This window comes from Protopterus annectens, chromosome 10.part0 (assembly GCF_019279795.1).
Source record: "Protopterus annectens isolate FY-2018-M chromosome 10.part0, PAN1.0, whole genome shotgun sequence".
Lineage (NCBI taxonomy): Eukaryota > Metazoa > Chordata > Ceratodontiformes > Protopteridae > Protopterus > Protopterus annectens.
In genome coordinates, this window is record NC_056744.1 from 277,804,120 (window position 1) to 277,830,956 (window position 26,837).

The 26,837-nt window shown below is 36.2% G+C and overlaps 1 protein-coding gene across 3 annotated transcripts in view; it reads right to left on the reverse strand.

Annotated features, from left to right (window-relative positions):
* Positions 1-24,591, reverse strand: part of LOC122813046 (inward rectifier potassium channel 16-like) — a 1,081,538-nt gene extending 1,056,947 nt beyond the window's left edge. For all 3 annotated transcript variants that reach the window (XM_044085157.1, XM_044085154.1, XM_044085155.1), the window contains exons 1-2: positions 24,487-24,591; positions 23,886-23,952 (exon numbers count right to left, since the gene is read on the reverse strand). The gene's annotated coding sequence lies outside the window, so the exon portion shown is untranslated. The remainder of the gene's footprint in view (positions 1-23,885; positions 23,953-24,486) is intronic.
* Between the last annotated feature and the right edge of the window lie 2,246 nt (positions 24,592-26,837).

The following is a 26,837-nucleotide window of genomic DNA, read 5'->3' on the forward strand; positions in this document are numbered from 1 at the left end:
CAGCTAATATGATCTATTGCAACCTAATGTTATGCTTGCCACCTTACCTTCTAGGTTTCTAAGAGCATGTATAATGCCTGTAGATTTGGACCCCCCCCCCCATTTTCTCTGGCTGTGTCCAGCTTCCTTGCAGTTAGAGATTGCAGTGTTATGACAGTCTGTGGGACTCCTACCATGCAAGTAACTCACATGCAAAAGTTGTAGGTGTGTCCAGCTTTGAACCATCAACAGATTAAGCATGCTAATGTCCTTATCCCAGTGAGCCACACCAGGTTCCAGAAGTTCTTTGTGACAGCCCTGGAATTGTGTGGTCTGATGATATATCTTTGCAAACATATTGTTAATGCAGTTGTGTGGGAACACTAATGTATTGAGGGTAGGGGACTCTGGCATTGACAGTCATGCATGTGTCCTATAACCCCACTGTTTGACATTTCCCTTGCATTATGCAATGGGGTTTCCAGCCATGTGGCCTAATGCATATTATGGTGCACCCAGTATTAGACAGAGTATCTGTTGCCCCAAGTAGCTGTTAGTTCTCTGCAAGTAGCCCAGTAGCCCCCTCTATTCCCTTGAATACATGCAGCAGGTCCATACATATGCTGCCATAGTCTAGTGCCAATACATTTTCTGTATAGCACAGTGACTTACCTTGTGAATGCAGTGGTTCAGACACCTGTGTTTCAGAGCTGGCTCTGTCTGATGCACACAATACACAGCCACTACATAGTTAGGTAAAGGTTGTGTGGTCTGGCTGACATCCTTTTTCCTATGTATTCCAGTCGGAGTAAGGTATCAGCCCTTAGGAGCCTAGGTTGTCAGTGTATGTGCTACATGTTGCCTGTTGGCCAAGGCCAAGGCATACTGGGCATGCCTACATCTGCCTTCAGGGAACGCATCAGGGGGTTCCTTCTCTGAGTCCCCCTGTGGGTGTGACTGTGGGGATCTACACACTGGTGGGGGGGCTGTGTATCCCTTCCCTCTGATGATCCTGCCACAGCTGTTTCCGCAGGATCATACTGTGTAGCATGGCACATACTGTGAACATCTGTGCATATGTGGCTGGAGAGTACTGCAGGACTCCATCAGAGGCGCCAGAACCACGACTTGAGCAGCCCAAACACACACTCTGTGAAGTTCATAGTTTGTGCATGTGCCTCATTATGGTGCTCTTTGGTGGGTGGGTGTGCCTTTTTGATGGGTGTCATCATCCACGGTTCCAATGCATAGCCAGCATCCCTCAGTAGCTGGACATATGGGATGTCCTCCCTGGCAAACATCTGGTACAGCTTTGATGCATGGCAGATATGAAAGTCATGATAACTGCCAGGGCTGCCAGCAAACACATTCATGATAATGCCCTGGACATTGCACATGACCAGGCAGTTGAAATGATACCCCTTGCGGTTGATGTAGACTCTACCCTCCTCACGGGGCAGTGCTTTGATGTGTACATGAGGGCAGTCTATGGCACACATTATCTCAGGGTAGAGTGCTACATGGTAGAAGAGTTGCATACTGCTAGCCTTCTCCTCAGGGGTGTGAGATAAATAAATGTGATTACTGGCATGTGTTAGCATGGCATCCAGGAACTGGTGGAGTACCCTCGATGCTAATGCTTGTGAGACCCCCATCCTGTCCCCAGTTGGTCTTTGGAAAGTATCTGTAGCTAGCATCCTAAGGGCTACACATACTTTTGTTTCCACAGGGATGGGCTTCCCTCTTTTGGCTCTGGGTCTGAGATGAGGGCAGCAGAACTTGGTGAGTTCTTGTATTATGTCCCTGTCCACCCTGTAGCGCTTTACAATCTCCAGCTCATGTAGCTCCTGGAAGGTTACCCTGGGCCTGACCACTCTTCTCCTTCACAGTCTAGGCTTATTGTCAGCAGCAACATCAACACTGACTTCAGCATCTAGCACATACAGATGCAGCAGAGCTACAGCAGCCTCTAGCATTGCTTTAGTTAAAAATCCTAAGTTTTAGTGGCCCAGTTTAAGTGCTACAGGGGTTATCAGTAATTTATATATGATTAGCTTTCCCAGGTAATTTTCTTTTTCTTTTTTTTTTAAACTTTCTTTTTTTTTTAAACAATCTTGCCTGCTAAGCACTGCAAAGCAGTTCACAAACCCACTCTACATATATAAATAATGATCAGTACTCAATGGATACACTCCGATAGCCAGGCACACTCATCACAGTAGGGTGCTGTGCAAACACACTGAAACTAGCTAAAACACATGCCCAGAAGTTAAAGACAGCTTAGCAGGCACTGGATACACCCCCCTTCTCAGCTCAGCAGCAGGGCATGTAAAGAGGCACAGCTGAGCTCCAATGTGCTTAAAGAAATACAGTCATACCCCCTTTTGATGTCAGCTACCTCTTCTATGGACCTCAACATGGTTCTGGGGCTACACAGATATGGTCTACAGGTACTGATACCCATTTTTGCTATTCAGTAATGCCAGCTCATTTGCATACAGATCCATGCACATGACCAGGAAACTACACTATTCCAGACCCTGCCTCCTTAGCAACCACAGAAATCTACCACTGTACATATTCCATGCAAGGCCCTATAATGCATTATTGTCACATATTTGTTTGTTTGTTTGTTTGTTTTTACACTTTTGAATTTTTTTTTCATAATGGCATGTTTGCACACTACTGCATGCCATGCAAATATAATATGAGTATTAAAAAATTATTATTATTTTACATTATTTTGCATTACTTTTTGGACACACAGGGCATAGCTTTGCAAATATCTGTGTCTGCTATGTTATTTTTGACCTTCTAACAGGGCTTTTACTGCCCCGTTCACTTTTTTTATCTCATGTACACAGAATTTTTGATTGTACACTTCAGACACCAACATGCAGCCTGCAGGACTACCTATCTCCCTGCTGAATTCCTCCAACACCTTCATTTGCATGCAATTCACCAGCTAATGAGGTGATTTGCATGCCTAGGACACTTACGTGTTCCTACACTTCTGCACACCCCTCAGCTCCATTTACTGGATCATATAGTTGCTTACTTCCATGCCACTAGGCCTACATGGAAAATTAATCTGTGTAAGCTTTATTGAATCCCCCCATATATCATTGTTTGTATTTTATCTAAACAGATCATACACAATTTTGTGCAACATAAGATGATGAAATTTTTAGTATTAACATTTTAACCATTTAAACATTTGGCAAGTAAACACAAATGATGTAATAATAAAAAAGAGGCTTCAAACCCAAAAAAGCAGAACAGTTTAATAACAAAAATAGTCAATGACAATAAACACGTTAAGCACTTTCACCCGGAACACCCAGAACACTCCAAGGCTCCAACTCCCATCGCAACTCTTTAAATATAAAAGGCAATATTAAAACAGCCAATCATTCAATACATTTCTCCCAAAGCCACCCCAAGTACATAAAAAAAATATATTAACCCTGTGTTGAACTGTGCAAAACATACAACTTAAATGCAAAAAATATAAAAACTCTGACAACAAATAATAAAATTTAAAAACCATTATAGTAATACAATGAAAAGCATGTTCTTATAATTTAGCAGCCCTTAATTTGAGAATGCTGTTAATACTAATGGAATCATTCAACCCTGAGGGTTTAGCTGCATCCAGTTTAATTTGCCAGAATAACTCCCTATATTCTGCTTCCCAACAGCCAGATTTGAGTTAACATGAATTTTATTAAAAGAAATAAAGTCTGAAAGTCAAATGTATGTCATTATTTAGTGACTTCAATATCCAATTACTGGCAAGAAAGCATTTTAGCAGTAGCGGACCAAAAAAATAAAGCAAATATATAGATATTTTTTTTAAAAAGGATGTATTTTGGATGTAAAGTGCTTCCTCTAACACCATTTACATATGCTACAGCAACTTTGAAACATTAGGCAGAATAAATATTTTACATCAAAAATATATAAAAACAATATATAGCAATAAAAAATATATACATAAGTAAAACACAACAATTTTACAGAGATCCTATTCTCTAAGCACAATAATGCCCTCCAGCGTGTTAATGTGTAATTAATACCCTTCCAGTGGTGTAGAAGCCCTCCACTTGTAGCATTGGGCCTCACAACACCCCTGGGCAGGCAATAATTGCACATTAACACACACTCTGTCAGACGTTATTGCTTGCTTAACACATACCCTGGAGGGCTCTCACTCTTCACACTCTCACACACACACTTTGTTTTTCATTTTTGATTAATATATTTTACACTCGCTAAACAGCAGAAGCGCTGTTTAGTGAGCATAAAATAATGGTGACTGTTAACTTTTTTCCAGTCCAAGCTCCATGGCAGTTTGATATGCTGCTGTAAAGTGGTGGACTTGTTTTTCAGCGGGCATTACTTTACATTAATACCCTGCCGGAGAACGTTCATTCTCCAATCAGGGTGCTGATGTACAGTTTGCCCATTTTCTAAGTGGCATTACTCCCTTGATATTAAGAAATACTTGTTGCTTTAAAAACTGAGTTTGCAGAGACCATTTTGAATAGATATTTATGGTGTCCAGAGTGAGCTGCATTCCCCTTTATTACTGTGTCATTTACTGAGTTTGTCCTATTTTACTTACCTGTTATATTTTACAATGTATAGATTCTGTTAGGCAGGGAATATTAATTATTTCAGTCAGATTCTTCACTGGAAAACCTGATTTTTCTGCAATGGTTGCATTACGCTTCTGTAACTCTTAAACTGTTATTTTTCAACTTTGTCTTAGTAAGAACTCTATTTAATTTTAAAAGTTTGGGGTAATTATTACTCAAGATAATAGTACTGATTTTTGCATCACATTTTTTGTCCAATCCTTTGTAAAATTTTTGTTTTTTCTGGGAAATCACTGAGGACAAAAACAAGAAAAAAATCCAAAATCCTGTGTCATTTATTCAGACCAACTCTTTATTACACGTGGTAACTAGTTTGTCTGTTCACATTATGGTGCAAACAAGTTTGCTCTAGTATTTCACTTTTGCACATCTCACTCCAGCAGTTCATGATATAATTCTAAATAACTGGTATATTTTGGCTGCAGATCCTAGAGCAGATAAAGTGGTGGGTGCAACACCCATTAATATAAATAAAAATGTTACAGCATGAAGAATATTCTTGAAAAAAACAGAAATGTGAGACAGAAGGAAGTGATTTAAAAATAAAACGTGCAAACTCATGTAATATGTGCAGTTAATCCAGATTTGTAGCATAGTCCTTTTTTCTGTTTGAATACAAGAATAAGTTATGATGCACCGAAATACTGTAATATTTTTAATGTAAACTATGTTGCTGAGTACCTGACACATCCGGCAGTTTATGTGGACAGTGCTATTAGGAAAATAGAGATGAAGAATATGCAAAGACTGCCATGCAATAAAAAAGAAGAATGGAAAAATGTTTCATATAAACACACTTTAAAACGCACATGTTTTAAAAAGTTTATTTTTATGTGTTATAGGCTATAAAACCTGATATCAGTGGCAGATATGCTAGCAACATGTTATACACCAAGGAATGTAAGTAGCAAATAAGATCAGACTCCACAAATATGGCAGGCTTGCATAACATATTTATTCTAAATTTGTTTTAAATAAACAGATGTTTAACATCAAGGATAAAAACAGAGTTCAAAGAAGAGACATGATTTTAAAGAAGGAATTTGATTGGATATGTTTGTATGATGTTATTTATTTACTATTTTATGAGTTTTATCTTGCAGTCAGAGTCTGAAGAAGTCAGTATGTGAATAAATGGAATTACTCTGCATGTAATAAAGAGCTGTTTTAAAATAATAACACAATGGATTTCAGATTTTATTCCTGATTTTATTGTGTTCTTTGTTGAAGTCTGGTATGTGGTTTCTCCATTCTGCTTTTATGAAGTCACTGAGAAAAATATTCATACACTGAAAAGAGAATGACAACCTTTTCTCTGTTAGTTCACAAAATATCAGATGCCACTACATTTTAAGAGCAAAATAATGATTATTGTAGTATACACTAACCAAAGTGCATGCTAAAGACTATGCAGGTGAATCAGAGGCACAAAACATATCATATGCCTCCCTACTATTAGAGTAAATATTAGTTGATAGCTTCATAGTTTCTGGTAGGTTGCATAAAAGTAAAGATCATCATAAAACAGACTTCAAGACCATAGAGTAGACATTCAAACCAAACCAAGTATCTAAAGATGTCTTGAATGATTCTAGTGAGTTACATTTCTTTACTTGTAATGACAATCCATTCCATGATCTGAAAACACTTAAACTTTGATCTGAAGTCTTGCATTTTACTATTTGAAAGTTATAATTTGTCCAATGGGACATTCACCCATATTGCAGCAACTCAATATTGAACAAAAGTTGTATTTTTTATCATGAAGAGCTAGCAACATCTGCCACATAACCAGTGACAGCCAAGAGAAAATAAATTACATTTAACTAAACATTCCTAATATGTGATTGTCCTGTACTCCATAACTATTTTATTAAATTTCTTTGAACACTTTCTAATACAGAGATCACCTCTTGAATATCTACAAAATAATGACCTGTATTAAATTATAGGTCTAATATACATAGTAAATAATTTCAGTAGGACTGTAAAAGATCTGGTTGAAAAATTTCTCAGAAGGAGGCTCATGAAATGCGTGTTTTTTTTTCTTAACTGCACATGCATTTTTTTTTTAATTTTTTGAAATGTTAAGTTAGAACTTCTCTCTCTCTCTCTCTCTATATATATATATATATATATATATATATACACACACACACACACACACACACACACACATACTAAGGGCTCTGTATTCAGTCACTTCCTGTAAAACATGGCTTCCCAAAATAAAAGACAGCTCATGTCTGAAGTGACCAAAATACATAACACCACTCTTAGATGGATTGATATTGAGACCCAATTAATCTGAAAGCTAAGTAATCTGATAAACATTTTAGAAATGCACAAATTTCAATATCATCAGCATATTTAGACAGCCAAAAATTATTGTTAATAGGCAAAAATGAAAATACAAAGTTAAACAGTAATAATTTCTACTACATACCCTTGTGGGCCACCAGTAGCAATCACTGACCATTTTAAAAAGTGGCCATAAACTTTAACATATTGACATCTGTGTCTAAGCCAACAACTAACCCATTCAATGATATAAGGACTTATTTAAGCTTTGCCATGGAATTACTTTTCACTGCATAAGGGATACTATCATAAGCCTATGACAGATGTAAGTATATAACCCTGACACTAGTACCATGATCTAAGGCATCACTAATAGTTTTATAAAATCCAAATTGAAAAAGTAGACCTTTTTCATAAAACCATGTTGTTTAAGATCAACAAATGGCCCTTTTCTCATAGATATTTAGAAGTGATAATAAAACATCTCAAAGCATTTGACCATAAGTAATGTTGGACTTACTGGATGAGAGTTAGTAGTCTTTTCAAAAGAACCACTCATGCATTGGTGCAATATTTGCCAGTCTCCATGAATCTTGAGCAGTGTTGGCCACTAATGATATATCAACTAATGAGATTAAAGGGCTTATCAGTTGGTCAGACAGGTTATGAATGAAACAACCTGATATAGAATCAAGACCAGCACCATTTTCTGTTTAGCTATACTTATAGCAGATTTTAGTGTATTTTCTGTGATTAATGGACATAAAGAATGAGATTTATCCAGAATTGTGAGTTCACCAATAACTGCAGTTTTGATGAAACTTAAGTGATGAAGTAGTCATTGAAAATGTCAGCTTTTTAGAAGAATTGCAAATAATTGTACTCTGATTAAGAATAGGATTAAGTATATAGTTATAGAATAGAAATATTGATTACAAATGGTTATACAACAAAATCTGCCACACAATATCATTATTCAGAAATTTGAACATCTTTCCCTGCTTTAATGTAAAAATGGCAAGTAGTTCCATTAGAGTAAAAAATAAATAAAAACTCCCTAAAGTTTAGATTCTGTAGTTATCTGTGTTATTATACAAGCTATATTCATTGAATAAATGAACATATTTGTGACAGTTACATTATTTAAATGGATAACAATGATTTGTTAACTGAGAAACTTTTTGTTGTAATTACCTGCTGAAATATATTGAATCAGGACAAACACTATTCATCTAGCAATGACTATGCATAATGATTAAAATCTTTGACTTCTATACCAGACCAAGTTAAGCTAATTCAATTTCAGTAGCATGACAGTGCAAAAGAAAACCATGTCATACTGAGGAGAGCAACCACTTGTCAGATTATCAAATTGTTGTAAACATCATTTAGTACTGTCTCTTGTATGAAAAAGAATAATTAATACAGAATAGTGTAACAGCAGATCAAAGCGCTATAGCAGTTAGGACAGAGTGCTTAGGCTCTGAGCTGCTATCAAGCTACTTTTGATAGTCTATGGTTATAATCTCTATGTCTCCATTTTTCTACTGTGTAACTCTAAGTAGGTTGCTTAAAAAGCATTTTCAGCTCACTCTTGAAAAGGGACACTTGTGTCCAGTAGACTTACTTGATTAACACTTAAATAAAATAAATAAAATCATAAAAAGGGGTCTTGTATTTTATGTAATGCCTTACTTAACATAAAACATCAGTGAAAAGATCATGCCTTAAAGCTCCAGGTTCCAGGGTCTAGTTCTTACTTTCAACCACTGTCTGTTTGGAGTTTTCCTTGTCTCCCATTGCCTGTGTAAATTTTTTTCCAAAATCATGTTGATTGATTTGCTAAACTAAACTGTCCATATATTTACATATTGATCCAAACAAGGATTTAGTTGTAAGATTTCTGCATTATGCTCGACAGTCTAGGGTTTATTGCTAAGCTCAAGTTTCTTTCATTTTGAAGTCTTCAGTCTGAAAGTAAATGTGCACGATTTAGATCAGGCCCTGTTAATGAGCTGCTTTCTACAGCCCAGAGTACGATTCCCTTCACCTTCATTTGCCTACTATGGAATCATGAGCAAGTCACTTAATCAGACAGTTTTCTGAGGCAACTGTGAAACTGGGCTAGGCTTCTCAGTGATCACCTGGGCTCCATACCTATATAATAACTAATAGTGAACCTATAAATCAACCATTTGTAAAAATAGGGAATTTGCAGGAATGAAACTGCATGCTAGATATGATGCTGCACTGATGAAAAAATATTTGTTTAAGGCATGCACTTTTTAATATTTCTGTAAATTTTCAATGATGGATAAGAAAGGCAAGCCAGAAAAAAAGAAACAGGTAAAGGAACATGTTTTTTTCAGGTAGAAAATGATTACCTTATAGTCAGTAATGATTATGCCTAGAATAAAGTATCCTAGCATTAAAACAGAAAGTCTGGGAAAAGATCAAACTAAGGTCACATCTGAAAGATGGAAATAGGAAACTGAATAGTAAAAACTAAAACTGGGGTAGAACAGAATAGGGTACTACATAAAATAATGCTCCGGGTTTTCTTTTTAATCTAGACAATAGCTTTTCTTGAACGTACAGTTTCATCCATCTCACCCACCCACTCCTTTCTTATAAAATAGAAAAACTCTTTCTAAACTAGAGAAAGTTTTTACAAATCATGAGTACACTGCTGTTGGCCATGGGCTAACACAGCTCACATATCAAAAGTAATGGCGCCTAATTAAATTTAGCTGTCAATTTTTTGTATGACAGATTAATGTTATTTAATAACTATTGCACTTCTACACTAAATATTGTTACTCTTCTAATCAAATAACTATAACAAAAGTCATATATTACTTTGATAATTCAAACTCAGTGTTAAGACTCATACAGAGTAAGCTTTAGGGTAATATTTGCAGTCTGGGGTTATATCAGTTATGTCTGGTGCTATTTATAAAGGTAAATCATATGAAATTTAAGGGTTTTACAACTTCTGCCTAACACTGGATTCACTTTTTCTACTTCTTTTCGATCCTTTTTCTCACTATTTGGCATACCCCCTGCTCTTCACCTTCTCCCTTTATACATTTAATTTTTTTAAGCTGCTGTTCTGTTAAGAAATGTCTTAATCAGTACAGAAATTTTCATTTCCATGGAGGCTTTTTCCTGTTTTTGTCTTAAAGTAAGGAATAATCTACTCTTCCCAAATATTCTACTTCTTTGTAAACCTTACAAATAGAAAGAAAAAATGTTCTCAGACAGAGATGACTTTTCATATCAGTTCTTTGCCTGAAGTCTTTATAACATTACTGTCTTGATTTTTATATAGTTCTATTTGTAATTAACAGAAATTCTCACTTTTTTGTTATTAAAGAAATGATTATAAGTGGTAGTGTTAATTCTGTGTATAATGTCATTATATTTTAGCATTTATATTAACAGAAATTATTGATAATATTCACCCTTGATTATTAGAGCAAATGAGTATATCCATGGCTAACACATGGAATAGGACAGCTGGTTTTGGCATGCATGCTTATTAGAATGTCACAGTTTACCATTTATTAGTAGATCAGCTATTGATGCAATAATAGATCGTGGACCTTGATTTTTTCCCTTTTAAGTCCGGTATTAATATCCAACTATTAAAAGATCAAGGTTATCTTAGTTGCAAATATACTCAGTTCATAGGAAAATGGAATTCATGATTCCCTTTAGAGGGTTAGCATTGCCATTATGTAATGTTGCTTTGGCAAAACATGATCATGCCTCAGTCTTCTTGTAACATTGCAGGTGTAATCTGAGTTTGCCTCCTGTCTCTGGTCCACATTCAATTTCATAACAGACATTGTACTGTTAGCACAAAGCATTATGAAAATGAATCAGTAAGAGAACCTGGACTAAGGCATAAAAATAAAATTAAATATCTTTAGTTATAGATGATCTACTTCTATTGCAGCTTACTCAGAAAATATTTACTAATCCTTATTTTGAAACCCCACATTCCTTTTCCAATGTCATGGCTATAATAGAGAACATAAGATCTCATGAAAGTGCAGGTCCAGAAGAGTGATGCTACCTCTGCAGGATTAAACATAATTGTTCATTGGCTGATAGTATCCTCAGATTATTCCTCCCTCAGTGGTGTAGAACTATTAAGTTATCTGTCTATTCATTCATTATGAATAGATATGCACATAGGTAGACAGTGAACTGGATCAACAAGATAGAGAGGGAGACAGCCAGATAGGTAGGTTAAGTCCTTTAGTAATAGGAAAGTATTATTTCCTCACTTAACTTTTTCTTTTTAGTTTGTCAGTGGGGATATTGAAGACAGTACTATTCCCCTTATAAATTGTATTAAACAAAAAACCTTTCATGCTGTCAAAATAATGTGAGAATTGTCGAACTATGTTATTGGCATTATACTTCAACTACAGAGATAAACTAGAGTCATTTAATGTTCCTCATTATTACCAGTAGATCTTCATTTTATTAATCAGGAATCGTTAACATTTGCCTTTACTTTCTACAGTTTTACTGACAAGATTCCTGTTATGATTCTCCACACAGAGATATTTCCACTCAACAACTATAAGAAAACATGTTTAAAGATGTAGAGGATATCACCTAACAGAAAAAAAATATTAAGTATATAATTTTTAAACAACTCAAAGAGGTTCCTCAATAAATCCTGTTATATAATTTGCACTAATCTAATATACTCTCATATCGTATTTTCTGTACCTTCTCTTCAGTATTGGCTCTTCTTATTATTCATTCAAAAATATGTTGCACCTCAGCATGATTCCAGCTGCTTTTTTTAAGAACAGTGGAATAAATGCCTTGTAGTACAGTATTGTCCTAACAACAATGGTGTTGTCCAGCTTATCCAATAAATTTCAAAGAAATATCAATTAAATATTAATCAATGTCTGTGTATCTACCAGTTAATACAGCATTCTAAACAAAATGTACAAACTGTGCCAGTCTTACACCAAGCTAAATACCTGAAATAAGGTCAATATTCAAAAGGTACTCAGAGAACAAATAGATATCATTCCCTTACATACAAGCACTTAAGATCTTTGTAAAATGTTGACTGCACTAAAATTTCAAAATTCATAGCAAAGACTTATGAAAACAAAATCGCAGGCTGAGAGAACCTCCAGTCTGTGTTTCTCCTCTGTGACACATTATTTAATTAAATTTTTATATGGACCTTTTGATGATTATTGAGGATATGTGTTTATATATATATATATATATATATATATATATATATATATATATATATATCTATATATATATATTTATAGGTCTACTTCTTTTGAAGTGTCATTTGCCTGACACTCATTTTCCAGACCCCATTTGACTGAAATTTCATTTGCCTGACACTTCATTTGCCTGACACTTCATTTGCCTGACAAGTATTATTAGCAAGAAAATGGAATATGCCCCCTTCCCCACTGCAGTGCAACCCTGGAGTTAGAATATATAGTTGGGGGGGGTGGTATGATATTGTTAACTTTTGATGTAATATTGCTTAGTAACAGAAAAGTAAGTGGGGGCGAAGCCCCCCTCACCCCCCCTCACCCCCCCTCACCCCCCCTCACCCCCCTCACCCCCCGTTGTGGGGGGCTGTGCCCCCCCACACCCCCCTAACTATATATATTCTAACTCCAGGGTCGCACTGCAGTGGGGAAGGGGGCATATTCCATTTTCTTGCTAATAATACTTGTCAGGCAAATGAAGTGTCAGGCTAATGAAATTTCAGTCATTTGGTCTCAGGCAAATGAGTGTCAGGCAAATGAAAGTTAGGTCAAAAGAAGTAGACCCATATATATATATATATATATATATATATATATGGGTTCTGTTCAAAAGCTCGAAATATTGAAATCTCGAATTTCAGTATTTCGAGCCCAAGAAGCCGAATCCACATAATAGCAAAAGTTTAGAAGCGCAAAATTCAAAACCTCGAATACCAGAGGTTTTGAATTTCACACTTCTAAAGTTCCACTATGGTTATGTATGCAGGTAAGTGTGTGTGTGTGTGTGTGTGTGTGTGTGTGTGTGTGTGTGTGTGTGTGTGTGGTGTGTGTGTGTGTGTGTGTGTGTGTATTAAGGGGTTTGCGTAGGGGCTGTGGTGTGTGTCAGTGTGTTTTGTTGCTGTGATGTGTGTATGCGAAGAGAAAGTAGCTTGTGTGGTAGTGTTTTGTGTGTATTTTTATGTAGTGCGACCTAAGAGTGAGAACATTTAAGTAGGGGGGTTTGGGGGCACAGCCCCCCACACAGGGGGTGCAGGGGGGCGTGTCCCCCTGCTTTCCTGTATTAGAGTGATTGTGTGTGTGTTTGTTTGTGGATGGTGTGTGTGTGTGTGTGTGTGTGTGTGTGTGTGTGTGTGTGTGTGTGTGTGTGTGTGGTAAAACCGCAAAATTCAAAACTTCTGGTATTCAAGGTTTTGAATTTCACGGTTTTTAGTTTTTGTTGTTTTGTGGATTCCACTTCTTGGGCTCGAGATACTGAAATTCGAGATTTCAGTATTTAGAGCTTCTGAAGTGAATCCATATATATATATATATATATATATATATATATATATATATATATATATATGGGTCACCTTCAGATGCCCGACAACGCGTTTCGCCGACACGGAATCCGACAGGACGAAAACACCGACAACGCAGATGACCGACAAGGTGAGAACCCGACGGACTCGGTAAGTGTGCGATCGAGTGAGGGATTTAGTGTTCGGGAGCGGACAGGTAAGTGTGCGATAGTGAGGGACTGTGGGTTTAGGGGTGGGTTAAGTGAGTTAGGGCTAGGGTGCAGGTAGGGTGTGTGTGCGATAGTGAGGGACTGTGGGTTTAGGGGTGGGTTAAGTGAGTTAGGGTTAGGGTGCAGGTAGGGTGAGTGTGCGGTAGTGTCGGACCTTGGGGTTAGGTGGGTAAGTGAGTTAGGGTTAGGGTGCAGGTAGGGTGAGTGTGCGGTAGTGTCGGATCTTGGGGTTAGGGGTGGGTAAGTGAGTTAGGGTTAGGGTGCAGGTAGGGTAAGTGTGCGGTAGTGTCGGACCTTAGGGTTAGGGTTTGGGTTAGGGATAGTGGATATGTTATGTAGTGTACTGTGTTGTTTACGTGTAGTGTGTTGGTGTAATGGTTTTCGGTGTTTTGCATTGTCGGTATTTTTTGTTGTCGGTCTTTTGGTGTCGGTGATTAGTGTGTCGGCGAAATGCGATTTCGAGGATATAAAGGTGATCCATGTATATATATATATATATATATATATATATATATGGGTTCCTATCACTTCGTCGACAGTTCATTTCACTGACAGTTCATTTCGTCGACAGTTCATTTCATCGACAAGCATTTGCCCCCTTCCCCAATGTTGTGCGACCCTGGAGTTGATATATATAGTTAGGGGGGATGTGGGGGGAGGTGTGGGGGGTGAAGCCCCCCACCTAAAATGCTTGTCGATGAAATGAATTGTCGACAAAATGAACTGTCAGTGAAATGAACTGTCGACGAAGTGATAGGAACCCATATACATATAAATATATATATATATATATATATATATATATATATATATATATATATATAAACACACCAATAATCAGGTTATGTGTTATAGATGTTCTGTTTTAATTAGACGTTTGTAATCATTACTCCTTGTGTATTACTCACAGTACAGCTCATGACTATAAATTTAACATTATTTTCAGATATTTCAATCAGATTGCATAGTTTTATCTACATCATTATTACTTTGTAATGCACCCGTTTAAGCATGTGCAATAGCTACTCTCCCCAGCTTTTCCAGATATTGTGATCAGACATTTTCTGTGCAATTTGCACTTTTTAATGTCCTCATCAAGAATGTGCTTGCAATATTCAATGTGTCTTGTTTTGAGTCTTACTAGTAGCCAAAAGAAAATGTATTACCACTGCACTGACCACTGTAGACTGGCTAACTTAGATGGAGCTAATATAATTCTGAAATTTATTTTTGACAAATACAAATCAACTGAAAATGAGAACTGCAAATGTTGGCCTTCATTAGCTGCATTATAGAGAAAAATAACTAAACCAAATGGTTGATATTAGATTAAATGTAAAATAAAAAATGGGAAGCATTAACCTGTAAAGACTGGGGATATAGAAATTGAGGCAAATCTGTATAAATTAGCAATTATTACATCACTTTATAGATAGCCCTTATAAATTCCAGTTTCTCTTGATGTAATTTTAAGTATATGTTACATTAATATGTTGACAAACATAAGTTTCTTCCTAGCTGTCTGATTTACTTGGGAGGGGGCTTCTTTTTTTTTCCTTTTCCTTTATTTCTCATTCTGACTTGTCTCTTCCCTGTTATTATCAAGTTTCCATAAAAACTAAGCCAAAGTAAACTGTGGTTTAATGTAACTACAAATATAATCTTGCCAAGCCCATTTCGCTCCCCACAGGCATCGGATATAAGTTTGTGTTATGGAATATATTAAACACTTTAGACTTCTATCAGAAGTAAGAGGATGGGTCTTTCACTGAAGGAATCAAATTAAAACTAAACGAGACTCCAAAATATCAACAGACTATGTTGTTCATTTCGATTTAGAAGACCGTTGGTGTGTTTTATTATTTTTTAGACTAGGTTGTTTTATTTATTTATTTTATTTTATTTTATTTGCATTTTTGCCTGGGAAAGTCCAGCTAGACTGTTTATGTTACCACATTTTCAGCGGAAGCCTGTGGAGAAAAACCCACCTTTTTAACATTTTGAAAAGACAATAATTCAATCTTTATAAGCTTTTGTATCTAACTGAAATTTGAACTAGTTGTAGACACATTTTATACACAGAACAACTAATTTTGATGAACATATATCTATGATATGCAGGTTAACTAGACTTACTTTTGTCTTCAAGGTATCTTCTTGCTAACAATCACATACAACTGACATATCCATCATCCAATAAGGAATCATAATAGTAGACTGACATTACTATAGCCAACATGGAAGAATCTAAATTAACTCCATACAAATGACAATCCCGTTCACATAATCATTTTCTTTGTAAGTATAGATTTATTATATGTTCTAATGAAACTCTAATCTGATATGAAAGAGCAGGAGTTGCAAATGTTTATAAGACTGAGTCGTCAGAGTATTGTTTTTGTCAAACAACCTGCTTAATTCTGAAGAAATGTACATGTTAGAAATGTATGTTATTTGATAAGCCTTTCTGAGCTAGAAAAGGAAAAAATAGGAAACTATTCATCAATCAAGAAACTACTAACTTACAAAATAAAAATATTCTCTAATGAGCATACACAAGTAGTTCATAACCTCCATCTAGTCTGATAGCTTCTCTTTGTTTACAGAAAACCTTACTAAAGCATGAAAATTGATTGAAAGACTTGATAAATGTAGATATCCTCTAAACAACACATTATGAAAAAGAATCATCATCATCATCCCTCTGTCTCTCAGCACAGTTTGCATATTCACTGCAGATACTCTCAAAGCAAATAAGAGTAGGAAGGGATATCTGTAAACATCAATCACTATTTGGAAACATCACAATCTAGAAGTTTTACATAATTTCTTATTAATCAGGGTGACACAAGAACATTAAATTGTTTTTCATTCTTTCTTTCAAATGAAAACACTGGGGAAGGAATCAATATTTTTGTTTTGGAAAAACTACTATAAATTAATATTTTCACAAAGACTTTCACAATTTGTTCTAATCTGTTATTTTTTCATTTGCTTCAAAATTTGTATCTATAGCTAAAGATATTTGTATTTTCTCTAATCTGTCCTAACCTCAGGAATTTAAGTGCTTATCTGATATATGTATTGAGTATTTATAACTCCACAAACTGTGGACCAAAGCATTAGTTGTGCTGACACAAAACTGTAAGGCAATGTTTTATATGAATACATAGACTCACGTCTTCACAAAATGCATTCACAAAGCTTCAAAAACATAGAATAGCTTTATGATTCTCTACAATTTATATATTTATTTGACATTTGTTACCAAAAAGTGTCCATTTGCAGTGGTGGCCTGTGGAGAAAAGCTGCACAGTCACAATATTTCAAAAGTCAGATACAGATATTTTAAGTCCAAAGTATTATGTTACACTACAAAATATAGGAGTGAAAAAATGCAATGAGAAAAACATAGAACATTTGTTTCTTAGTAGAGTGCAATGAAAACCAATAACATGAGTTAGAGAAAATATGTGAGGAAAAAGTCATATTATTTGTTATATAGATTAGTATGTGATAACTGAGCAATAATTCTAATAAGATATTTAAAAGAAATATTAAAGATTATATGATTAGAGACAGTGAGTGGAAATTGAGTGATGGCTTATATGAGCGATGGTATTTATATCATGGTTATAGATGGAAATAAGGGTGGAGAGAAAGGAGATTATCCAAAGAGTGCAGGGTAGGGCATCTTTGGGTAGCTTTGGTGAGAAGGGAGGAAAGAAAAAGAGGTAGAGAAAAGGTCTGCAGAGACAGAATGTGGTTATGATAAGGTAGTAAAAAAAAACAAAAAAAGGAAGTGGAGTTGGAGGTTGGAGAGGGTTGTGAGTTGCAACTTAGGGTGAAGGGGAAGAGTGAAGCATAGCGAGTAGGTTCAGCAAAGATTGGTGCAGGAGCAGCTCCATGATTTCTGGGAGCATTAAAAGGTGGGTAGTTAAGAAATAGTTCTGGTGGTTAGTGGTCAAGAGTTCCATTTTTTTCCTATTGAATACAAGTATAGACTTTGTCTAGGGGTTTTATCAGGTTTAGTTTTGGTGAGAAGGCGTTTGTCTTCTGATCTGAGAGTTCTTCTAGGGAAATCCATCTGTCCTCAACCCCTTTTCCCATTTTACATATGAGGTCATGGTGTCACTTCAGCAGTGACAATCATCTCAAGCCAAGGTTTACACCACCGGGTGGCTAGCCCTGCCATGGTAATTCATTTGCACACACACTCACACCTATGGGCAATTTAGTGTGTCCAATCCACCTACTACATGTCATTGGAATATGGGGCGAAACTGGAGCATCCAGAGGAAACCCAAGTGACCACAGGGAGGGCACGCAGACTCCAGACAGAAGGCACCCCAGCCAAGAATCAAACCAGTGAACCTCTTGCTTTAAAGCAACAACACTAACAGCTGCACCAACGAGGCCACCCTTCCAGGGAAGTATAAATTGATTAAAGTGGTAAGAGATGGGGAAGCATATGGTTCTGTATAATTGTATGTACTGTTAAAAGCTGAATGGAGGAGAGATAATGGGAGAGTTCCTGCCAGCTAAGGGTATGCAGACCTTTACATTGATGGGTAAAGGAGGCTTAATTAGTAGCAAACTTAGCAATTTTGTTGTAGCAGCTTTCAGGTTTGTTTTATTATGGATGATTGCAAATGGATTAGAATTGAGTAAGGAGGGCAGAAGGTAGGTTTGGACTAAAGTAATTTTTGCGGGTGTGCTCAGAAAATGTTTGTTTCTGTATAGCATAACTAGTTTCTGATGGGTTTTCTTGATATTGCTTCTGATGTGGAGGTCAAATTTAAGATTATCATGTATTATGACTTTTAATAGTTTGGTATGGGGAACTGATCCAATTTCAGTGCCATTTGCTGAAAATATTTTGAAATATGCTTTGTTAGGGGTGTGATTTGTTGAGGTAAAAAGGCAGAGTTTGATGTTTTGTGAATTGAGTTGGACATTTGTAAGCCAGGTTTCAGTGGAGATGACATCTTGTAAGTAATTTCTTGAAGATGAGTTAAGGTGTTTGAAGAGCAGACAATGGTAGAATCATCTGCATATTGAATAAGAGTGCCTTCACATAAAGAATAATGTAGGTTATTGATAAAAATATTGCAATAGTAGAGGCCAAGGATGGATCTTAGTGTGACTCCTATGGAAGTGGGAAGGCATGCAGAGATGAACCCTTGCCATTTTATAGCCTGTTGCCTGGTGGCAAGGTAGCTAGACAACCATTGAATAGATGCAGATGACACACCCAGGGTGGAAATTTGATTGAGAGGTTTAGTGTAAGAGACCATGTCAAATGCTTTTGATAGATTTAGAAATACTGCAGCTACAAGTTTATGAGAGCTTCAAGCTTTATTGACAGTGTCTGTAAATAACAGTAATGCAGTGAAAGTGCTGTGGTTTAGCCAAAATCCATGTCATGTATTAGCGATTAGTTTATTTTGTAAGAGATAGTGGAGAAATTATCGATGTACACAACTTTCAAGGATTTTAGAGAGGGGAAACAGGATGGCTATGAGATGGAACTTTGTAATGTCAGTGGACAGTGGGCTTACCTCCTCAATGCAAGCAGATAACATGGGCCATATTCCATAATCTGTGACACAGGATTGTGTAACTGATCTATTAATAAGAATACTGATTTGGTATGTTATTGTATTTACGGCTAGATTTACGTATCCAGGGGAAGGTTGTTGGCTGAAGAGGAACAAGGTTTTATTTTATCTGAATGCTTTTTAAGACAGTTATAGAAACTGGCTGAAAAGTAAAGTGGGTGAAGTTGTCTATGTGTGTATTGAAGAGATTGCAATTAGGTGACTTTTGTGAAGGAGATGTGCTAGGCTCTAAGGTGGGAAAGTTAGTTGCACAAAAGGGTTGTGTTAGGTGAGTTTCAGGTTAAGGTGGCTATGCTTTCTATGACTTATGTTTTGAAATAGGGTATGTGCTTGGATCCTTTTTGTATCTGGTCTGATGAGAGACGATATGGAGGACCAGAATTTTTTATGGTTGTTTTCATAACTATCTTGTAGGTGAGTATAAGACTTTTGGTCTCTATTACCTTGTTTCTTGACTTGGATTTGTAACTGCCTGAGAAGTTGCAAGTTTTTCATTTTTATTCTCTTGTCAGTTAATCGATGCTTTGTCTCTGTCTTTTATAAGAACTTTGCATTGGCTAGTGAGCCATAGGGTATGTCTGTTTTTATTCTTTTTGTACTTTTTGAGGCTAAGGCATTAAGAATATTTAGAAAAGCTGTATTGAAGTTTAGAAAAGCTGTATTGAAGTTTTCAGTTGCATCATATAACGGGAGTCTTTTTAGGATGACCAGTTAACCAATTTCAAAGCTTCAATTAAAGACTGTTTGGGAAAGTGAAGATATTAGAGTAGTTTTGAAGTTATGCTCCTTTATTAGTTGTGCAATATTCCTGTGGGTATAAGCTGGAAGGTGGTCACTTAGGGTATCAGGGAGGATACCTCAAAAGGTAAAATTAGACAGACTGGTAACCAGAATCCAGTCCAGGATAGATTGTTGGGAGTTATTTTTGCCGTACCTTGTTGGTGTATTAATAAGTTGAGTGAATCCAAAGAGGTTCATGCCATTGATTGCTGAATTTAAAGTTAAAGACTGCCAGTCAGTGTTTACATCAAGCAGGAGGATAATTTCATTTGTGATTGTATCTGCTATCCAGGATAGCATATGTTGAAGTATTGGCATGTTCTGTACTGGGGGTATATATGTGGCACAACAATGCATATGTTGTTATCTCTGTTAGGTTTTAGGAATTTGATTAGGATTTCTGTTTTTCTAATATTTGAAATTGTGCCTGCATACGGATTTACTATGAGCATATTTGAGAGGATTAAAGCATATATTTTATGTTTTATCATGAAATCAAATTTGTTTAACCAGTATTTTAGGCCTTTACAGCAAATGTACCATAACTAATCAATGGGAATTATGAATGCAGCTCTGTAAATCATGCATGACTTAATAGAACAATATATGTTTCCATGCAACCCCATATATTAATTGGATAGCTCTGCTCCATTGCTGCATTTTCTCTTTCCACTTAAGTTAAAAGCCAAGAAGACCTTTGTTCTTAAAAATTGAAGTTGAAGCCATGTCTGCAAAAATGAAAATGTTTGTTTATGATTATATATTGCCTTTCTATCAATCCACTTAAAGTCATTCCCTCCTTTTTAAACCTATCAGTCCGGTAAACTGGTATATTTTAAATCAACCTGATCTGTTCAATCATCAAGAAAGGCTGAACTATATAAGTCTGTTTCATTCTTTCATTTTTTTTTTCTATTCATGATACAAATAATTGAGCAATCTATTTGGAACAGAAAGACGTATGTGTCATACCTAAACCTATTTTTCAACTCCTTTAGAAAGTTGCCTTTTCACAGTTGTTTGCTATTATTATTATTGTCTTGAGTGTCATTGTGTTCTTAAATATATTGTGATATGACAAATAGCAAAAACAATTAAGATCATTCAAAAAAAGTATATTAAATCATGCATCTTCATAGCCTAACTTCAAAACAGTTAGGTCCTCAAATTTATATTACATGTTTCTGATTTGACAACTGTCTCTAAAATGCTAAAGAAAAAAAAAGTAAGTAAACATACAAAATATTTGAGGCTGCAAATCTTCTGCCATAAAATGGATTCTGCCTTTACATTGCTTTAAATAGTTTTACAATCATAACCAATGTGTACCTCAAAACCGGCTATTCCAGGTAAGACCTTCTGTCAAAAGATATGTAAAACAAACATAGCAAGCCCTCAACCTCCTAATACATATTAAATGTGCTAATGTACGCTAATCATCAAGTGGTAGAAACAGAAATGTGTCAGTCTTTTAATCAAAATGAAAGAACAAGCCATCTCTACTTCTCATCAAGATTATTTACTGATATTTGGTTCACTAACCTTTGACTTTACATTAAACATCTAGCTTAAGGATATTACACATTTCATCTGGAAAGAAAATGTATTGTAATAGTGTGTATTAAGGTAACTTTATTATTTCTTCTGCAAGCCAAATTAAATTATGTTAATTTGTTTACATGTCATTGATGTGTTATGGCCTGTATCCATTTTTATATTACAGCAGAGTCTAGGGAATGTTTTATGAAGGACACAATTGCAAGACACATATCAGTGATGATATTGTATGTAATGCCAACTCTGTTTGAAATCACAATCTTTATGACAAAAAGGGTGAAACATAGCAGTAGCTGCAGAGCCTCATACAATCCCCAGTCATAATGCATTACATCCAGTACCCTACGAAATATTATAATCTTCTTCAAGATTACTTCACATTTGAAGGAATTTACATTTCCCCCTTTTGCAGTGGCTACTTTCATGGTATAGTGTCAATCAGCAAAATGCTATGGTAGCAAATGCAGTTATGAAATATACATAAGAGTACAGTAAAAGACATGTTTTCACATATATCTGTGATTGTCACTGCAATATGAGAAACCATAAACCCAGACATAACCAGCTGTAGCAGAGCATCATTTCTTCCACAGCCACTTGACTAATAACATTTGTCCAACTGATATGGATAGCAGCGGAACTAGTTACACAAGTCTCACACAACTGTTTCACTGACATGCTGGATAAGTCATTACAAGTTTTCCAAATGCAGTTTCTTTCATGAGTTATCAGAGTTTATGTACTAGCACAATAACCTGTTATTAACACAAAATTTGCAATTAAACTCATTATCCGTTCTGTTTAGTAACCTTAATTCACCCATTTTAGGAGTCTACTTATAACTATAAAAGCTAGGTTTTCTTTTGAATTAAAATGTTTATGTTTCCTCGTATACTTTAGTTGAATGTCTGATGAATAAAATAATATACTGAATATGAAACACTTTGCATATTAACATTTAGTGTCCATAAAGGCATACATTGTAATAACTTCAGTTAGAAAACATATAAACAGCAGCCATTCATGTATTAAATACTGATATAGCATTATTCCCATTCACATGTTTTATTTATTTATGTTTTTAATTTAGACTAACTATAATGCATGACCAGTTTCAACTGTTAATGAAACTGCAAAAAAATGTTTTGGAAATGTACGAATAAACAAACTTGCTACATTGATGCAATACCGTTTAATCATTAATTGCTGTTTACCATGATGGGAATAGCATTTCACAATGACTTCCTGCTGCTGTAGAACATAAGCTATACAGAAAAGTACTACTGCATTCACATTAAAACCAGTATTTCATGAGAAAGTGGTTATGACAAAAGCAGTAGGCACAGACAAAAGTAAAAAAAAAAAAAAAAAAAAAAACATTAGGCTACACTGTATTTCAACTTCCTTAGACACACTGGGTATTTTTATAACTTCTGTAGAACAGCATGGTTAATAGGTAGGATCTTTCTTTTAATTATAAAATCAATGAAGAAATTAAGAACATTAGTTATAACCAGTAGGTTTTCTTTTAACACCATTGACCTGTAGTCATTTGCAGGGAAATGCAAAAATATAAGAGCCTGTGTTGTGAACTGACTTATTTCCTTGGCTACTGTCCCATTTCTGAAACTGCATTTGGTAAGCAGAATCCAAAATCTAGGGGTCTAAGAATGTTGACCTAAATATACAGTGGTAACACTCAGAGGGCATAACATCTTAACCTAAACATGTTATTCTGTTTTCCATAAGGGCATATATCTTTATATCTTTATTGGAGCACACTACATCAATATGTTGTAAATATGGTGAAGTAATGCTGAGAAGATATATGATATTGCTTGTCTGGTCATAAGGTCAAAAAACAAACACCACTCCTAGATCTTTGAAATGCATGAGGGTTTGGAAGTGATGAGCATCATTCTTAAGTCACACTGATTGAATTGCCATTTAAAATCAAGTTTACAATTCTTAAATAGCTTTGCAGCATCATACTTGCGACATTTAAAATTCTAAATTCAGCAGTGTCGATAATATGCATTCCATTAATAAAAGGAAGATTTTTTTCAGAGAGTAACATATTAAAATAGTCTAAGAATGTTGTGAAACCAGATTTTAATTTTCCATGTTGTACACCTTGCTCACTATGTGGTACATGCTGTGCAACAAAGAAGATTATTTGGAACAAAGTGTTGACACCTACCTTGCTGTACTGTGTTATTCTCCCCTGAAACTCCTGTTTCCAAAGCTGTTCATCTCGACCTTAATATCTGTCCAAGTTAAACAAGAAATGTTTGCTCAGTTAATTACAAAGAGAATGAAAATGCGAAATGAGAAAAAACAGGTTAAATATTGGCACACTTAGTAAGAGGAGGGCTATATGCAGATATGGCATGAGAGGGGGATCAGCATGAATGCATTTAGCATCTTATTACTATACTAGCATTAAAATGAGTGTCAAGGAACAACACAAAAGTTTCAAATTCCTTACTCACTTAAAATGACTATCATATGTTTCTTAACTCCTTCCTAATAAAAATAGCTCTCTGAGAGGTGTTAGTTTTTACAAAAGTATAAAGTACTGTAGTTCCATATATATTTCAAACAATTTACCAAGGAATTAACAAGGAAATGAAAACCATCATATAAAAAAAAGTAATTTGCCTGGTCCAGAAAAGTTGCACATGTCATAGCCAAATGCAGTAATACATTTACTGAAGTTATAAAAGCACTGATAATGCCATTTACAAGTGTTTTATAAAAAAGAAAAACAATAAACTGATTAAACATGAAACTGTTCTTACCAAGGTGTAGGGCAGAAGCTGTCAGGCTCAGGTAGTGCAGAAATGACTGTATGACAAAGTTGAGTGGCCTCATAACTCCTGGTTCAGATTCTCCTGTTTCAGCATTTTCAGGATTGAGCTGGTAAAAGCTTACAATGCAGCATTCCAAACAGGTCTTTCCTTTATGATGATGCTTGTCATTTTAACTGGCACAGTAAAACAGTAAACAACTGTAAAATGATCTGTTAAAGGAGTATAAAGAAAGCAAAAGAAATAATAATAATAATACCAATAAAAATACTGACATTTTTATAGAAGTGTCTCAGAAATCAGTATCTAAACCCTCAGTCCCAGCATTACTTAAGTCAAAAAGTAATCAGGGAATATTGGAAGCACTGATAGCAGCAATGTAAAGTAATGTAACAACATAGAGCTGTTTGTTTGAGACAGCACTCATTAAGGTACAATCAGCACACTATATAATAGATTATGATAGGGTCTCCGATTGTAACCACGTTATTAGGTGCTTGAGTTATGGATGCCATGAAACTGACCTTGCAAAGCTTGAGAGGTGAATCTTGGCACCCATGTCAAGAACACATAATAAAAGGTGTAGTGTTTAGAGTCTTATCTACTCCATGTGCTAGCAGCTACAAAAAACAGAGATGTGTTTTACCAGCTTTAAAATCCAGTAAAGCACTTAATAAGTGAGGTCGGCTAGGCAGCAAGAAAGGAAAAAGTCCAGGACAGTTTACAAATGCTACCCTTATTTAAATAAGTTACTTACAGACTAAGAATGCTGCGGTGGTGCATGGTAGTGTTGTTGCCTCACAGCAATAGGTTCTCCCGTTTGATTCATAGGTTCATAGGTTCATAGGTAGGTACTAGGCTATTGACCCTGGGGCCTATACAAGCCCAGCCAAAAAGGTACCCTGGCTTTTGCCACCCAAGAAAATTATTTTCCTGTGCCACTGTCAAGCAGAGCCACAGAGGTGATCCCCTGGGTGAATTTCCTATTTCCCATCCAATCATCAAGATTTTTCTTGAAGAGTGCTAATGAGGAGCTTTAGGTAGTTTATTCCAGAGTATGGGAAGTCTCTGGGACAGGAATATATCCCTCTGGCATGTTCTGTTTATTGTCATGACAAGGTTTAGGTCCCTAGAGCATGTAGCTCGGAGGGATTGGGATTTCTTTAAGTGGAGCATGTCCAACAACTCTGGGTTTGACATAGCTTTGTATGTTAGGCAGAGATCACCTCTGAGTAGGCGATATGCGATGGAGTAAAGCTGGAGTTTTTTGAGACGGTCTGCATAGGGCATCTGTTTGAGGTCGGTAATCCTCTTTGTGAGGTATTTCTGCGGCCTTTCCAGTTGTTGTAGATGTCTTGTGAGGTACATACCAAAAGGGGTGTTGTACTCTATAATGGGCCTAATGAGTGATGAGTAGACGGGAACAATGACCTCTTTTTTTCTGAATGAGAAACCTTTTGTGATGAGTTGTGCCATGTAGAAGGATTTCCTGACTACTGTGGCGATGTGATTATCAAAGGAGAGACTACTGTCCACCTGTGTCCCAAGGTCTCTTATCACACTTTCAGTGTTAAGTATACTACCGCCTATGTTGTAGTTCATAGGTACAGAGTTTTTACCAAAGGGGATGACAATGCACTTTTTGGCATTGAGCTTTAGGCCATGGCTTTGACACCAGGCATCTGTCTCAGTGAGGCCCTTTTGTAGGATGTCCACATCGTTAGGAGTTTTGATTATGGCTCCTAGTTTGCAGTCATCTGTGAACTTCATTAGCCAAAGACCTTCTGTGTTAGCCTGTACTTCAGAGAAGTAGATACCAAACAGGAGAGGACCCAGGACTGAACCCTGTGGTACTCCGCTTGTCACTGATCTGAAGTCAGATTTGGAGTCTGCTACTTTCACAGTGTGGGTTCTGTCAGTGAGCCAGTTGGCAACCCATCTTGTGACATAGGGATTTATACCTAGTTTAGTGAGTTTATCTACAATTCAAGAGTGGGGGATGCAAGATCTAGATAGGCTGTGTGAAACACCTTACCCTTGTCTATGGCTTTGGTGACTGCTTCAAAGAAGTCTATCAGGTTTAGGAGACATGATCTGCCTTTTACAAACCAGAACTGGGTGGGATCCTGAGTTTGAAGATTACCAATGTCTTTGTTTATAAGTTCCATGATGATACGTTCCATGGCCTTGCAGACCAGGCTCGTCAGGCTAATGGGGCGGTAGATCCCGGGATCCATGTTGGCTCCCCCCTTGTGGAGTGGGATAACCGTTGCTGTGCGCCATTCAGCAGGCACAAAGCCTGAGGTGAGGCTATGACTGAAGATGGTACTTAGGTGGAGTGC